Below are 18,278 nucleotides of genomic sequence, written 5' to 3'. Positions count from 1 at the left end.
ACCCCACCGTTCCATTTCCAAACCCAAACCGAGGCCATTCTGCTCGATATTGGGCCCCGGATGAGTTTTGCACCTGGGACAAAAGCAGGACCTTCTCCCACCCCGGCGCTCCTGGGAGGAGCCGCCGGTCACGCCCCGGCCGGCGCCGCCCAGCAGCGCCTGGGAAACGCTTCCAGGCACCATTGAAAAATTGCAGTTTGTCTGTGCATATGTTTGGACTCTTTCCATGTTGTCCTGTTTACAAGTTAACCTAAGTTGGGGTGTTTGTCACGGGTCTTCTTGGTTTTGTATTTAAATAAATAACGCGGCAAAGCGTCCCGCCAGGGGTTTGCTGCAGGTAGTTATATCCTCATGTGTAACGTGCTGCCTCCTGGCCAGCACCTTAGTAAATGATCAACTCACCGCTGTGAACCTGCCAACTTGCTATAACAACTCTGCTTTAAAAAAAGTGTTTGTGATCAGGCTTTCTCTTTGTCATCGTATGTGCATGCAGTATGATCAGTTGAACAATAACCATCAATAAAGTTTCACAAGATTTGAAAACGAAGTTTCTGTAGCATTTATATCTAAGGATGATAAATAAATTATCTTTAAAATTGAAACAGAGAGAGAAAGAGACTATATTAATCGATGAAAAATGGGGCAGTAACATATATTTATACTGGTGAGGGAATGAACCGAAATTTATTAAGAGTTCGATCCCCACATTTATTATGTAAGATATGCAAAACAAGCTTCCTATTAATAAAAAGAAAAAGTAAATTTTGTTTAAACACCATGATGAAAGCAAATTGAAAAATGTTTACCAAATGTTAGGCTTTCAATTTAAAGTGTGGATGAGACATCTTTTTTGGAATTGCACACACAAAATGTCTAATGTAGAGAATAGCAGAATTTATTTGCAATTTTAATTTTCCTGAGATGGCTTTACAGCTCCCACTCTCCAAATGATTATATGGCGTTTTAGTCTATTAAAATTATCTTGAAAGGTTGAGGGTGCAGCCCATATTAGAAAATATTTTGTTTATAAAACTCCTACAGTACTCCTAGTAGTCATTTTAAAATGTATGTCTGAAATAGTTATGTAAGAAAAGCATTTGAAATTTTTTTACAATATATATTGGGAATGTTTTCACTTATATAAATAACTACTGATAATATGACTTATGAAAAAATTATTACTACCATATGTGGAATATAGTGACTTCTAAACAGATTTAAAAAAAAAACAAAACCCTACAAACCCAGAAAATGTGTATATCTGTCTTTAGAAATTAGTGTTTATATCACAACCGTGATTTGTGAATAAAGAAAAATGGTTTGTAATATCAAAATAAAAGCTTAGTCTGAAAAGGTACAAATCCTTTGGTGTTCCAAGTCATTTTGCTTTCCCCATTTTGCTCACAGTGCGGGTCCAGGGCTGTGCCCATGGTGTGCCCATGGCCCTGTGCCCATGGTGTGCCCCCAGTGCTCTGCCTGTGGGGCACGGGGCTGTTCCTGCTGGGGCTGTCCCACCCAGTGCCAGCCCTGCCTCTGGGGTGTGTGGGGGCTGCTGTCTGTGTGTCTGTCCCCGTGTCCGTGCCCAGCGTGGGACAGCCAGCAGGGCACTTGAGGTTTGCTGCCAAGGATGACAGCTTCCACCACCAGCATCAGCTGTGCTTTCCAGGCAGCACTGCATGGTGCATGGGGAATGACTGGGGTTTGTTCACAGGGGTGAAGAAGGAATCTTCCACCCTTGCAGATTGCAGTTAGCCTCGCACTGAGCTGTTCCTTTCATGGCCAGAGCCCATTTCTGTGCACAGCAGGGGCAGGGAAGCAAGCAGAGATAGCTGGTCCAGAGGCTCCTCCTGGCACTGCCAGGCTTGATGCCCAAGCCACAAGAAAGGTGTCCACATGCTGAAGTCCTAAGCCCATTAGCCCAGCAGGTCCAGATGAGGCTGCTGAGGGTAACTTGTGCCATGTCACATTCATGCCAACAGAGTTCTGTGACTCCTCTACCTGGATTCCCATTTTACTCTAATTTAGCAGAGGAAGACAAGACAGAGAGAAGGGATTCAGTATTGCTTAGGTTGCAGTTTAGCAGGAAGTTTTGTTCTACCGAGTGCCTGAATCCCTTCAGGAAGCTAAAGAGAAGAAACCTTGATATTTGCCAGGAATGATGGGGAGATATTATGCTGTGCTTAATTTAAATCTTTATATGACACAGAAGCACTAAATGTCCATGGGCACTCTCTGCACATCAGGCACGATGGATGCATTGCACTGCTTCCCTCGGTGGCTGGGTGAATGACTGAGGTGGAAACACTGGTAAGATTTGGGCTGAAGGCAGGCAAGAAGTATCTTGGCAGATAAACACAAGTGGGACACATAGACACACATGGAGAACCTGAAATGCCACATAATTTTTACATGGTTGCATTCATCTGCTTTGTCTGGTATCATTACTTATGTTTAATGCAGGGGTGCTTCCTTTCTTGGCCAACAGATGCTAAAATAATAAAAACTTTGTTGAACAATTGGCTAGAGAATGAGGAAGATCCCACATGTAACCAAAAGACAAAAGGCAGTCATCTTTGCAGGGCATTTTTATTCCAATTATTTAAAGTTCCTATACAGCTTTAATTGTCTAGCCAAAATTACATTAAAGTTTCATAGAAGATCTTAGAGCTGCCCCTGTGTAGGATGTTCTGTACTACCCTGTTCTTGGTCATCTTTTTGGGCATTCAAGTTGTTTATTAGCTTCTAATTTGGGTAAAATTTTAGGTTTCTTTTTTTTTTTTTAAACTACAATTTAATTTTCTTTAACTTTCTGGGAACCTTGTCTTCAGTTTCAATTGCTGTCATGTCATATTGCTGTTTCTTGCCTCGAGTGATTTTTTTGCAAGTTTGACATGTTCCTCTTGCCACATTTTTTCAGTTTTACAGTACAGATGCATGAGGAAAAAAGGCTGTGCAAATCATTTCCTCCCTAAAAGCAGAGCTGAAATATCATCATTTTGGTAGGTGTGGGGAGAGAAGAAAGAAGAAGGAAAAAAGTAAAATAAAAAGTAACCTTGTTTCAGTGGGACGAGAAGATTCGAGTGGGAGGTGAGATCAGAAGGGAGACAATGATTTTGGGAGGTCTTTGAAGAATTTATGAAAGTGTCATCAAAAAGAGTCATTTTCCAGTATTATAAAAGTTTATCTTGATGCTTCATTTATACCTAAAGGGCAAATGCTTCACCTCTCACTGTAACAGGAGCTTTATGCTGAGTCTTTCCAGACTTTGCAGGCAGCTTTCATGCCTCTCCAGCACTTCCCCAGTGCTCTGCATACCAATAATTGTCTCCCAGCACTTCACAAAAAGCACAATGGAAGTGGACTAGGATCAGAGGAAGAAATGGGCAGTATATGCCAGTACACCATCAACTTGAGTCTTTTCCTGAGGTAAGACAGAGATGAGCAAAGGGAGGTAAAATATTAGAAGTACTTTCAGATCCAAGAGCTTGTCCTTATTTTCTCACGTGGAAAAGAAAGGTTTTTATTTCATGCTGTATTTCCTGTGTCCACACAGAGGATGGGTGCCATGCCATGGCAATGTAGCTGTAGCAGGGATGTGACTCCCTGGCTGGGACACAGCTGCTGCTGGCAGCAGGGCAGTGGAACACACAGGTGAAGGGGCAGATAGTTAGAATTATTAGAATTATACCCATGAAGGGACCTGGAAAGAACAATGTCATTTGAGGTGTCCAGGCAGGCAGCACTCAGGGCCAGAAGCTCCTGCTCAGCTGCTGTTTAGCTCCCTACAGGAGATGCTGTCCCTCTTCAGTTCCTACATCATGTCCTGCCAGGGCACTCAGGGTAGGTGACCTTGCTTTGTGTGCTTTGCAGCGCCTGGCAGGGCACAAAAAATGAGTTTTGAGTGGAAGGGAAGGTGGAGGTGATTGCCATGCCCACTGATACCATGTTCAAGGCATTCACAAATGGATGTGGGAGACTTTTAGAAGTCTTCTCTCGGCTCAATTTATACAGGATTGTTTTTCCACATGTAGTTGCCATGAGTATATTGGGTTAGGTTGTTCTCAATTCTTCTGCTAAAGACCCTCCATTTCACATTTCAATAATTAATCATTGAGAAACACTTCTAGAGTAGTCTGCTGGCTGAGTCTCTGCCTGGATTCCAGTCCCTGCCCCACATCCCAGTGAATGAATCCTGCCTCCATGGCCCCACCGCTGGGTTAAAGGGGATCAGGTGACAGTGGAGTCCCTTCTCCATGCCATGGGACACAGGGCTCCTCATAGCTCCTACTCCAAAAGGGATTTACAGCTGAAAATCCAAACTGGAGGAAAGCTTGTTGTTAAGGAGCTTTAGAGCCCCACAGTTTGCTCTGTGAGCTGTGATTTACCCTTCACTGCCTGGGCAGCCTCTGTGCTGGGCCAATTTAATGATTTCACTCTTCAGCAACAGGCCTGTGAGTCAGGAGTTCAGGATGTAGGAAAACTGTTAAATAAAACATAAGTGAATGCAAAAACAATCATTTAATGGACATTAGGAAAGGACAGTAAACCAAACAGTTCAGTCCGATGGATGATGTATAACATCTAAACAAATATGACAACTAATTAAGGATTAGGTTCTGTGTTTTGGATGACAGGCCTTATAAAAATGAACAGCTAGGTTATGTTGGGGGAAAAAAAAAGCTGCATTTTGCAAATGTCAGGCAGACAGCTCAGTAAGCAGAAAAGCTCAGTTATCCAATTAAAATAAATGTGCAGTGTTCTCAATATAAAGAGCTAAAGCATCCTTATGTCGAGGAGTTAAGATGCTGAAATATAAGTGGAACAAAAAGTGCTCTCTATAAAGAATAATGTAATCTATCAAGATTAACATTTTGCATGCTGGCAAAGGCAGATAGTAATGTGTTTCAATTCCTGAAATTGGAAACATTAGACTAAGATCAGTACCAATTTAAACCCCAGGTAACCCCAAATATTGAATTGAATTAATTATTTACAGCCAAGAAGGGCTAATAACTTGCCCTGATGTCTTCTGTGGGAAATAGATATTTACAGTAGGTGCTCTCCTATTCCCCATAATCCTCCCTGGTACTTCATGTGAAATGTAATTACAAGTTGCATAAATGCAATTTAGGAAAAAGTATTCCACTAGAAATAATTCTGATTTATTCAGGAGTCTGATTCCTGTCCTGAGAAGGAATAAGGCTGGTTTGAACATTGTCATGTGCATGGGATATCAGGGGGAGGCCATAAAGTTTCAAGGCCACCAGTAGGGGACATAGTTAAACCTAATTTTTTTGTTGCTTTCTAACAAAAGGAGGTTATTGTATAACAGTGGAAAGCAAGCAGTGGGGAGGGACCACAATAACAATTAAACTAGGTTGCACTTGATTTGTAGGGAAAAAAAAGATTCCACTATCTACACTTCCAGCAGAGCATATTTTTTTTTAAGCTAAGATTTAAACCTGTCCTTTGATGCAGGTCTTCAAAATAAGAATTTCTAAGGCTGGAAACATGTAACAAAATTTCTAAAAGGATATTCAGTTCAAGGTATTTTCAACAGAATTAACATGAAGCATATGGATTTTCTGGTGGCTTATAAAGCAGAAAGCAGGACATTATTACTAGGAGGGAGGCTTTACCAGAGTATTAAAATGAAATTCAAGTTTGTGAGGTGCCTGACATATAAAATAAAATCCGTCAAATGTTGAAGTGAGGGGTGATATCTTAGCTCTGCAGTGCTTGAGAAAACATGGAAGAGCATGGCTGTAACACTCCCACCTCTGTTTGATTTCGCCACCCACAGATTTGCCACCTTTTTAATGAAGTGAGCAGTTGCACTTGCAGCTCTGAGTGCCTCTGCTGTCCTCACCTTTATTCTTCTAGAAGCGACGTTTCACATCTTCTTGGCCACAACTTTTGATGTTCACCCAGAAGGGCAGTGATCCAGCTCCCTATTATTTGAGAAGAATGATGGCCTGGGGATACAGACATTGTTAATTCACAAACTCAGCTGATGAGCTCTGCAACTGAGGTTTCATCCCAGACTTGAAATTTCTGGGGCCCCGTTGCTCTACAGTTAAAAAGCAAACAAAGTTCTTTCAGGAAAAATAGCAAGCAGGAGAAAAAAATAGTTTTATCTGTGAAGCTGAAAAGCAGCTTTTATTGGCAGTTCTCTTACACTAAGAATAGAGAGAGAAATATGCATGTTGCTACAGCTGGTAAATTCTGCCAGAGAGACAAGAAATTCCTATGGGATATCTCTACATACTGGTACATGTATTTTTTTTTTTTCAGTTTTTATTTTTATTTTTAAACATGACTCTGCTTGGCCACACTATCAAAATTCCAAATTGCCCCCTGTATTCCCCCAGCATTGGCCCCTAATGCCTGCTTCCCCTGGCAAGAACCCTCCATAACCCTTGGACATGGTTTGTGCCCTGGGATTAAGAGGAAGGCATGCATCAGCAGAGCATGCTGCACCAGTCCTCCACTCTGAATCCGCTCTGAAATCACCTCTGGAAAATAAGAAGTGGCAACATGAATATGATAAGCAGAGCAACATGGCCTACTTTCTGATAATCTTCTTTTATAGCTTTGCTCTCGGTGGCTTTGAGGGGAAGTCAGTGCAGAAATCGTTTTGCCCAGTGCCAAAATAATGGAAATACATGCAAATTTGTGCTCTCCCCAAGTTGTCTGTCTCTTTGTCCTTTAGTCAGCCTCATCCTGTCACCACTCTACAGAATTTCATACCTGTGTGGAGCCCAGGATAGGACTGGGGACAGGAAAATAGGATATCATTACTGGAACACCCTAAAAAACAAATCCCCGGTAAAATGAATTATTGTAAGGCAGCTGGAGATCTGGGAAAGTGAAAACCAACAAAGTTACTCCTGTTGAAGGTCAGAAGGAACTTGGTGCCTGCAGACACTGACCTGCCCAGACTGAGGGGGCATCTCAGAACATTGTCACCTCACACCAAAGCACAGCCAGGATTATTTGAAAGCCCCCAGATGCCATTTGCCTTATTTCGATGAGGTGTTTTCAGGTTGTTCTAGTCAAAGCACTCCCAGGGTTTTCAGAGGCTGAAGTCACCTGAAGAGAGAGGTGTGGTCCCATTTCAGGAGACTTGTTTGCCTAGAACTTTCACAAAGGACAGTTCCAGCTTCTTTTCTTCTTTTTTTTTTTAATTATGAGAATTCTTCACTTTTTCTACAAATATGAAAGTCCTTCTTCCTTCTAATTTCATTCCTAAATTGAAAATTAATTTTCTTCTCCATGTTGTCAGGATTGCTTTTAAAGATTTAAATAACTAAATAAATAAATAAATAGGAAAGCAAAAGAAGGAAAAAGAAGATGTGCTGGCAATGCTGCAGGTCTGCCAAGGAACACAGCACTGAGGTAAAGGAAGGAAGGTTGCTGAGTGAGTAGGTCCTAGGAATTTTAAATATCCTTAAGGCTGCTAAAAGGAAAAGTCATGAGGTCTCTGGTGTTTGTGAACATACTGCAGGAAAGCAGACACATTACAAGTGAAAGTTTTCCATTCTCTGTTGTGTAAGCACAAGCAGGCAACAACACCAACAGTGTATTTTAATCAGAGAAGAGCTAACAGCTTAAATTTGCTCATTTGCAGGGTTCAGCCCAGAGCACATAAGCACTTAAGGTGATTTCTGTAAATTCTGGAATGGATGTCCAAAAACAAATTGATACTTTTTTTTTAAAGGTAGGTCTAAAAATCTTTTACCAGGGAGACAGAATTTCAGGATTGTAGAATTAACTAATTAAATGCCTGTTTTGGGGCAGCTGTGTATATTTTGTATGAGTCACAGGCTGGCTTTATTTTCATCCTTGCCCATCGTAGTTCATTCATTTTTTTTTTCTAAGAAACTGCGTAGTTTCTTAGAAAAAAAAAAGTTTTGAACTCACTGAAAGCATTTCACCCTTTTGTTGAAAACTCCACCAAAGCAGGAAAATTCCTGACTGTCTTCCCCTGCTGGGTACACACCAGGAGAGAGTGCTGAGCCCTTGGAGCAGACGGGCCTTGGGCAGCTGCAGATGGGAACCACAAACCCAGCCCTGAGGGGCTCCAGCCTTCCCCTGCTCAAACTGGGGACAAGATACATCCCACAGAGCTGGGGTGCATCAAACAGCTAACACCACCAAATAATCATAAATGCACACTGAAGCACATCAATGCAATCACCCCGGGGTCAGTAACATCTCCCAGGGTGGGGAGCTCCAAGGTGAGATCTGCAGCTCTGCGGGCAGGGTGGGAGGGACAGCCAGGCTGGGATGTCACAGCAGACACATCAGATACCCCTGAACCGCTCCAGGTACCCAGCAGGAGTGATAAATCTGACCCCATGTTCTCAGAAGGCTGATTTATTACTCTATGATCCTATATTATATTAAAGAATATACTATATTATAGTATATTCTATATATTAAATAGAATATACTATAATTTAAATATAATTATAATCTAAATATTATATTAAAGAATATAGTATACTAAACTATACTATACTAAAGAATACAGAAAGGATACTTTCTGAATGCTAAAAAGATAATAATGAAAACTCCTGACTCTTTCCAGAGTCTCGACACAGCTTGGCCCTGATTGGCCAATGAGTCAAACAACTCACACCAGAACCCATTGAAACAATCACCTGTGGGTAAACTCCAACACACTCCAGACAAGCAAAACACAGGAGAAGCAAATGAGATAAGAATGGTTTTCCTTTTCTCTGAGGGCTCTCAGCTTCCCAGGAGGAAAATCCTGGGTGAAGGGAGTTTTTCAGAGAACGTGAATGCCACCCTTTGCACCAAGCCATGTGCCAAACGCAGCCATTTGGGTTTCAAAGCCTTTGTTCTTCTCCCCTGACTGATATACAGAACTGTGACAGGCATAAGTTTTCCCCTTATTCAGCATGAAATTAACTGGACGTGTTCAAAGCAGCAGAGCTATCAAGCCCAGATCGTAATCGGCGTTGGCTTCCTGGGGGAACCTTCCCAGCCCAGCACTAACATGGGATCTGTCCACACCATGAGCCCCACGGGCACCCCCAGCACCTTCCACGTGTGCTCTGCAAAGGACCAGAGAAGGGACAGATGCTCCTCCTGTGTAGCCACATTTCTCCTCACAGAGAAAAACAAGGCACAGTTCTTCCCAAGAATATTTCTGAGATTCACATTCTCTGAACCTCAGAGAAAGGGAAAACAACTCTTATCTCATTTGCTGTGCCTGTGTTTGTGCCAAAGTAGAATGCAGTATGGAGACTGTTTACCCAGAGTGATGGGGTTTTGTTTCCTTGGCCTGTCAGGGCCAGGTGTGTGTGTGTGTGTCGGGACTGTCGCTGACAGTCACGAGATTCTGGGCAGGGTGTGCAGAGTTGAGTGCTTGGCAGATTCAGTTTAGATGTAATGTAATATAGTGTAATATAGTATAGAATAATATAGTATAAAGTAAAGTAATTAATCATAAAGTAATTAATTAGCCTTCTGATAAGATGGCATCAGATGCAACATTCTCTCCCCTCATCGGAAGGGAAAATATCCCCTATACCCCTACCCTCTCCAGCCTCCCTCTGCAGCCCCAAAGCTGAAGGAGGGATGGATGTTCCCCTTTGTTCCCCCTGCCCTCTCCAGCCTCCCTCTGCAGCCCCAAAGCCACAGAAGGGATGGATGTTCCCCTTTGTTCCCTCTGCCCTCTCCAGCCTCCCTCTGCAGCCCCAAAGCTGAAGGAGGGATGGATGTTCCCCTTTGTTCCCCCTGCCTTCTCCAGCCTCCCTCTGCAGCCCCAAAGCCAAAGGAGGGATGGATGTTCCCCTTTGTTCCCTCTGCCCTCTCCAGCCTCCCTCTGCAGCCCCAAAGGCGTCACCAGCCAGCCCAGATGCGTTGTTTTAAATACGCTCGTAATGAGTAAATGCACCCGCAGCCCTTCAGAGCTGCTGTTTCCAATGTTTAAGTGCCTTTTGGGAAGCTTTTAGGCTGAAATGTTGCTGTTAAGACACTGAAATATGAGTAAATCTTGCAAACGACACAAGTTCTAATGTTCCTCGTTTCTGCGGCGCTGCACGCTGTGCTAATGACCCGGTGACTGGATTTGCTGCTTTGGAAAGCAGAGCTCTGTGCTGTAAAACTTTCATCTAACTTGAGCTGCCTCTCTCTAACGAATTTTTTATTTGTTTACTTGTTGTTTCAGTAGAATTTAAAAGTAGCAATTAAAAAAGTCCAGCCAACCAAACCCTCACCCACTAACGAGGAAGTTGCCTTAATTCAAGATCTAATATAATGATGAGGAAAACATTGTGCTCTGTCCAGTAAAGTGATAAGAAGTTAAGGAAGATGCATGAATATGCTGGTATTTTACACGAACAGGAATGCATAATTCATGTGAAGGTTTACACTCACACCAGCCACCACAGCTGTATTTCCACTCAGCTCTGCCTGGGCTTGACTCCTCTCTGTTTCTTGCTCAGAAAATCCTGATGTCCTTTGAATCCTGGCTCTCCTGTTTTCATGTACTTTGTTTGCTGCAGGGTGGAGGAGCTCCTGAGTGTGGCTGTGCCAGGCAAGGAGGCTGAGCTGGCACACTCAGCATCTCCACAGTGGTTTGAAGAAGAACCTGAGCAACCTCTGTGCCCAGCTTTCCCCCTGAGCCTTGGGAAAGAGGCCAGGAATGAAGAAGAAGCAGGAGTAGACAGGGAGAGTGTGGTGTTTAACACCACAGGAGAGGAGGACACACCTTGAATGAAAGGAGGAGACTGTGCAGGTCTCACCTGGGGACATGGGTGTCTGCCCTGGATTAGGGAAGGGGAGTGTGGGAGCCAAGCTGCATCCCATGGCAGCTGCCATTGCAGAACAGCTCTCCTTTGCCTTCTGTGGAGAAGATCTGTGTGATCCTGGAGGACCACAGGCATGGGAAAAAAAATAAATAAATTACAATTCCTACAGCCAAGGTCAACCCTGTCATCTCTGCTTGTTCTGGTGGAGCTCACAGGAGGAGCATGGGGACACAGTGATGCTCCTGGCACTCCCACCTGCCCTTCCTGCATGGAGCCCTGGGGCACAGCCACCCCTTTGTCCCCGGGTTTGCTTTGCTTAGGAGTAGAAAAAAATACTTTGCATGCACAAATAAATAAACCCCCAACACTTCTGTTTAAAAAGCAGAGACCAATATTTACTTTGTGTTTATTTACTGTACTGCTGGTGAAAACAATGTTGTTAGAAAAATAAATGGTCAAAATATGGTGATTTTTGCCTTATTTCTGAGCCAACTGAAAAGATGAAAGGTAAAAGCTGATGAAAGCTGTGTGTAGTGAAATCCCTGACTGCTGCCCCTGGCCCTCCTCAGAGCAGGGCCTGTCACAGTCCTGCAAGGGCTGGCCAGGAAACGTGTCCCCGTGCCCACCGGTCCAACTGTGGCCGTGCTGTGCTCACTGGCAGGGGTGGGGAGGTTTCCATCTCCCTCCTGTGGGATGCCCTGTGCCAGCAGCCCCTGGGACAAGCCCAGCACAGCTTGTGAGAGAGAGGGGACATGGCAAGCACAGCCCTGAGTGCCGAGCAGAGGAGAGGGAGCCTCGGGGGGTTTGGCTGTGGGCAAAGAGCAGAGCAGGGCCAGCGCTCACTGATCACACAGGAGGGGGAAATGTCACTGCTCCCTGTCCTCCCAGTGCCAGGGGTCTCCAGCTCAGCCTCCACACTGCCAGGGGCTGGTGGGGAGTGGGATTGTGCAGGGCAAGGACCACAATGAGCCGTGGGAGGGGAGGGCACAGAGGGACAGGAGGTTTGGCAGAGCTATGAACAGAGGCAGTGTGGACCAGCACCTGCTGTGACCTCAAAACCACACAGAAACCTCCTCCTCCTCATTACTGCTTTTTTTTAAAGCTACTCTCAGTTCCAAAACTTTATATTAGAGCTCCAAAAGCAGACAGAATAGTGTGTTTTGAGAGCTGTAGGTCTTTATTATGGTAAAATCATAACATCCAAAATCCAATTCAGCCCTTGCTATAAATAAGTATAATGAAGAATTTAATGATATTTCCACTGAAATTAGTCAGAAGGCAAACTTTAAAAAATGACACAGATCATTAACTGGGAACATTTCTCAGAAGAGATTTGTTATATTAAAAAGGCACTGAAATTACTAGCGTTAATCAACTGTATTGTATTAAAAACTCTGTATAGATTAATTAAGTACTTTAAATATGAAGAAATAAAAAAGTGGTGATATAGAGGAGGAATCACAGGCTTGAATCTGAGTCTCCTGACATGCTACTTCCCTTGAACTTCTTAAGCACCTAATTTAGTAAGAATTCAAATTAAATACTTATTCTTGGCTGGTCTAAGCTGTTTTTAATACCCTATTACATAAGTAACAAGATTCCTGGCATGACTTTTCATTTACTTTCCTCAAACACAGATACTGGGCTCTTGTCCCCACCACACCCTGGGCTCAGATGAGTCAGTAAGGGCAGAAGACAGTTAGCAAAATATATTTTATACCATTTTTGAGATATTTAGCTGTGGTTCTTTGCCTTCAGGACCTGGCACTTTTAGGTGATCTCCCGCAGGAACAAATCTGGGCTTGTTTAGCCACAGACTGCAGAGAAGAAGAGCATTCAGCTCATACACCTTAATTTGTATTTGCCAATGAGGGCAATTTGCCTCTGCACTGCTGCTCCCTTGGGTACCAGACACTTAAAACAACCTCAGTTCAAAGTACCAACTTTAAAAAAAAAAAGCAAAACTGTGAAATAGGTAGGCTGCATTTTATCTTTCTCCTTGTGGAGCATCATCTCTGTCATGCAGGCTGAGCCAGCCTTGCACAGGTTGGAAAGTGAGGTTATTCTGTGGGTGGAAAGCAGCAGCATCAGGCCCTCAGTGCCCTTGTTAGCACAGCCAGCAGTTCCAGGAGTGCTTGTTCCTCTCCTGCAGAAGCACACCCCATTGGCAGTGATGTTATACACACAATTAGAATATTCCCTGTCAGCTCCTGCAGAAAAATGTGCTTCACTGTTATGGCATGGGAAGAGCTAACTTGTATTTTCCTGCTCGGGTGTTGCTGTTTTTGTGCCAGGTCCATTTGTACCAGAGGTATTTCAAGGACTGGAAAAAATAACAGAGGTGCTCCCTCAATCTGCAGCCCTTGGACTACAAAGGAGAATTTGTAAGAGAGGTCAGTAAAGCTGTTCTCGCCCTACCTACAAAATAAACAGTCTTTTCTTATAGACAGACACACAATTACATTTCTACATGAAGAAAACTTTAGCCACTCTTCTTCCCATCCTGTCCATGCAAAGTCCCAGCCAGGTCCCTGAACAGGCTGGGGCTGACCCACAGAAACCTGACCCAGCTGTACACTCTTCCCAATCCTGTATGCACTGCAAAGGAAATTTCCTCCAGGGATCCTCTGCTTTGCAAACTGCAATTGAAAAGGCAGCCCAGAAGTAGTAGTAGTTTTACTGGTTTGAGCTAAACATTCAGGCTTGGAAACTGAGAGACTTAGATTTTTATTTTTTTAATGGGCTTAGTATTAACAAAATAAAATAAAAAATACAATTCTGGTGCAGTTTGACTGGCTCAGTAGCAGGTATTATCATATATCCTTGTCTCCCACTTTCTTATTTCAATTGTGTGGTGCTTTAAATGACACAGGATAATACAGCAGAGTGTGTGTCAGAAACAGGTCACCAGCTGATTTTCTGCAGCTGCTTTATGGAAAAATATATTCCTTAAAACTCAAAAGCTCTTCAGCCAAGGCCCCAATACTTGAGGAGCTGTTGTATATACCAGGTTTGTTATAGTGCAGCTCACATTCTAGGCACACTCTTTAGCTGTGTGATACAAAACACTGACATAATTCATGTAAAATGCAGTGACCTAAAATGTTTGTAGCCACAAACTATCACTGAAATAGAATGAACTACATTTATATTTTGTTTTATTTTATTTCATTTGGTTTCATTTTATTTTACTTTATTTTATTTCATTGCATTTTATTTAATTTCATTTTATTTCATTTTATTTTCTTGAGACATTAAATCTGAGATTGTCTTCACCTGTGAAATTCAACTCAGTGGACACACTTGTAATTATATTAATTAAAAACATCTGGACACTGTCTCATAGCTTTATGCTACATGCAAAATGTATTTTTCACAATTATTTTAAAAATATATATTTTTCAAACTTGGATTTTCTCTTTTTCCTGATGTTTATTTCTATTTTTTTCTCCTTAACACAGTTGATTTTGCTATTGGTCAGGGAGTAAGATAAAAACCTGAAAGGAGCTACACCTGAAGATAAAACCTGAAATGAGCTACACCTGTGTTTTATCTCCCAGACACATTCCAGGGTTGATTCCTAATGAGGAAAAGCTGCTTGTGAGGTGCCAGGCATTAAGGAGAGGCTTTGTGGAGCAGCAGTTTGTGTTCCCGTGTGTATTATGGTGGGTGTAAGGTGGTTTTTTGGGTGTAGGGAAGTTGTGAGATTCAGAATCTGTTTTGGGAGAAAAGTATTTTGACTGTGAAGACATTTGTGCCTCAAGAAAGTAATGGCCTGGGTAAGTACAAGCCCCTGTTTGTTCTATTTTTCCAGTTTTGTTGAGAGACAAGGAAAAAGAAATCTTGATCTTGGAGGTGATTCTGAGCAGGGAGGAGGTGGATTGAGGATTGATGTTGAGCTGGTGAAAAGGGGAATGTGGGGGGCAAAGTATTTTAGGTTTTGTCTTTGTTTCTCAGTATCCAAATCTCCCTTAATTTACCACGAGTTAAATGAATCTCATCCTTCTTTAAGTTAAATCTTCTTTGTCTGGGATGGTGATTGGTGAGTGCCTTTGCTTCATCTCCACTCAGGAGCTTTTTGTGTCTCCATCCCCTTGTCCTGCTGGGAGGGTTTCTGCCTGTGGCCGAGGCCTGTGGTGCTGGAGGAGCACTCAGGGGAGCATCAGTGTCTTGGAATTGGGCAGATTCACCTGGATAAAGAGGGAAAAGGGTTTTGGGGATAGGAACAGGGAGGCTCATCTGAGCAAGAGGGAGAAAAAGGTGTTTGGCTGAGAGGGGTGAAATAATTTGGGGCTGTTGGTTTCTAAGTAGCCTAATCAGCTAAGACTAATGCCACACAAAGCTTACAGAAGGTAAAAGTTAAATGCAAGCAGTGAATTTTGAAGAATACTTGGAAAAGATGGATATGATGCTCTAAAGTACCTTTAGGCCTGACTTAGGAGTGCTGTTTATCCACAGTCAGCTGAGAGTGAAGCCTAATGTAAAGCCTAGTGCTGCACATCACCATCCACAGCTCCTGGCCATGGCTGAGCTGGGTTTGAGGGGCTCTGGGGTCTGTGCCCATGCAGTGGCTCTGAGCAGGGTGCCTGGTCAGCAGCTCCTGTCAGAGGATGCTGCTGGGATCAGCTTTGATGGGCTGTCTGCTCAGGTGCTTTCCTGGAAATGCAGCAGAGCTGTAGTGCTCAGCAGGCCACCAGCACTTCATCTTACTCTTAATAGATATTATTTGTGCTATTCAGACAGAGCTATAGCCCAGAAGTTCCAGAGAGTTAATAACTCAGACTCTGTTTGTGATGCAGGCTCATCCAGGAGAAATGAACAAATATTGTTGCCCCAAATCTGCTCTGAGTGTCAGTAGGGTTACATCACTTGGTTACAGTACATGTCATTGAGACACTTGGCTAGAAATTCATAGTGATTTAAGTTTAATTTTGGCTGAAGAATCTGCATAAACTGGAGCACAAACAGCGTCTTGGCTTTTTTTGCTGGAAGGTGCCAATGAAGCTCTGTAAGAGGGCAGCAAGGCCAGAACCAAAGAGCTGTGAACCCAGAGGGAGGAGAAGGCATTAAAATGGGTCAGCTGTGTCTCTGCACTCGGATAAAGTTTTTAAATTGTGAGGCAGACTCTTAGAGCCAGCAACAGAAGTGAGCTTGGCAAGGAATAACCCTGGAGGAGTTCCTGCACTGCCTTAGAAGGGAGAGAGGAGGATCATGCATGTGCATACCCCCACCCCACAATGCAGGAACAGGTTTGAGAGCTCCCTCCAAAATGCCTGTTTGCCTTCTCTGTCTGTACTTGAGGGGCTTCTAGTCTCTCTTCTAGTTCAGTAGCAGTGGCTGAGGTTTTTCATGTGTTGGTGTCCTCTAGGTGATGCTTGGCCCTGGTATTACTGAAAGTAGTGCTAACAGCAGAAATAGAAGTGTCTGTGCTGTAATAGAGAAGGCACATTTTGAAGAAACATATCTCTCCAGGCTGAATGATCTGAGCCTAAGTGTGCTCCAGCACAGCTTTGTTTTTCCACTCACCGGTGATCACTGACCCCAGCCTCCCTTTCCCTGCTGATGGAAGGTGATGGTGGCTTGCAGGCAGGAGGCAGAGGAAGCCTGGATGGAAACATGCTGCAATCACACAAAGATGGGCTTTCAGTGTGAGCCACCACATTCAGACAGAACTACAAGTGCAGCATGGAAATAAACGGGCCTGGAAGTTGCTGTGTCTCAGTGATGACTGAGGACCAGGTACAGGCAGTGTGTCCTCATGGCTATTCATACTGTGTTTAGAAGAGAAAAATAATAGGCAATCTCTGAGTTGCTGAGGTTTTCAATTGTCTGAAGTGGTGCAAGGAGCCAGCAGTTCTTAATGAGGTTTTGTGGTTTCACTGCACGTGTTTCATTTGAAGGTAAAGAGTATTTGCACAGGCACTAAAATGGAGTGGAGAAGAACTGTATAGAATTTATGCTGCCCCTGGGGTTAAGAGTGTCCATATCTGACGGTTTATGTCCACCTTTTCTTGCAGAAATGATTGCAGGGTGAATTTTAAGTACTTTATCATGTGCAGGATTTGTAAATGCGCAGGAGCTGGGTTAGGGCTCTTGTGCTTTGAAGGAGGCTGCTGTAAGCCTGGTGCTCTTAGAAATCATGCCTACCTATGCAGCAGGTTTAGTTTCAAGAGCAACATGCACTTGGGCTGCCTAATTCTGAAACAGCCCCAAAATTAGACTTAATGTGCAGACTCACAGTTACTGCACATTAGAATTGGACTTTCCAGAAACAGGAAATAGATTCCTGTGAGCACAGAACCAGTTAGTTTTTATTTTCTTTCTCTTGCTTAAAATGTCAGTGATAGCTGTAGACATAAATAATTTTGAAAAATACCATTACTTCTATCCTGAAACATTGAATAAAAAAAATAAATTATTTTGTGTAAAGAAACTTAATGGAGACTGTGACCAGGAACTTTAATGGAATGTTTCAGGCGCTTATCCAACCAGTGAGTGTTCAGAAATACAGCACTTGAGCAGCAGTTTGTGCTAGTGGATAACAGCCATCATGATGTTCTTGCTTGTTATATTACAGTTTCAATGTTCTGCCATGCAGAACTGCTGGTTGTGTTTGTGTGCAGCTATTGCCTCAGAGTGAGTGAGCCATGGAGGAGAATTTGTGCCTTTGTGGAGAATCCCTTTGGAGCCCCACAGCCCTTAGGGATGGGATGGATCCCCCATGCTGCAAGGGGAGTTCAGCACTCTGAGTTTGGGAGCAGGGTTTGTCCCTGTCCGTCCTTAAAAATGGGTGTGCATCTCCTCTGCTTCTACACCACCCCTTTTTGATTTAATATTTAGGTCAAAACTAGAGTTGCACGTAAGTGGAAAGTTGGAATTAGAAGGGATCATTCCCAGCACTGTGTTTTAAACAAATTATAAACCAGAGCAGGTCCAACCCCCTTGAATCACGGTGACTTCCTCCCACTCAGGCATTACCAGGATGTGCATTCAGTGCCTGTAAATGGGCTTCAACTTTTCTGAGCTGCAGAAGAAAGTTGGATTAACATCTCTGTGCGTTTTGCCACTTTCTGACAGCACTATAAGCTGCAGGCTGGGGACTGGATTCCCACACAGGGTAGACACTTGAACAAAAGTACAGCGCTAAGATCATCATTGTTTTGACCTTTCTTCTCCTTTTCTGCTCAATTCCTACTGTGATCAATCAATAGCTGCTGTGGGAACCCTGGGTCAATATAATTTAAACTGGTTAGTATGTCAGGATGATGCCACTTCAAATACTGTAGCAGGCAAACCTTGCTGTATAAATAAAAAAATCCCATGTAGGAGAAGGAAGGCAGGTATTTTTTCTTTGAAACATTTCTGAGCTGACAAGCCTGGATTTATGCTGATATAAATTATTCTTGTAAAAACAGAAACAGACAAAAATCCTTGGGAGAGCTGCTTCCCTAATCTCAAGCAGATCTGAGGGGAAAACCAGGAGATGGGTTTGAG

General features: G+C 43.2%; 1 protein-coding gene across 43 annotated transcripts in view; it reads left to right on the top strand.

Annotated features, from left to right (window-relative positions):
• RBFOX1 (RNA binding fox-1 homolog 1) overlaps nt 1-543 on the top strand; it is a 1,204,921-nt gene extending 1,204,378 nt beyond the window's left edge. For all 43 annotated transcript variants that reach the window (XM_077187091.1, XM_077187084.1, XM_077187083.1 and 40 more), the window contains one exon: nt 1-543. This exon is cut by the window's left edge. The gene's annotated coding sequence lies outside the window, so the exon portion shown is untranslated.
• The last annotated feature ends 17,735 nt before the right edge of the window (nt 544-18,278 follow it).

Source organism: Agelaius phoeniceus, chromosome 16 (genome assembly GCF_051311805.1).
Source record: "Agelaius phoeniceus isolate bAgePho1 chromosome 16, bAgePho1.hap1, whole genome shotgun sequence".
Lineage (NCBI taxonomy): Eukaryota > Metazoa > Chordata > Aves > Passeriformes > Icteridae > Agelaius > Agelaius phoeniceus.
This window is presented reverse-complemented; position numbering and strand designations above follow the sequence as displayed.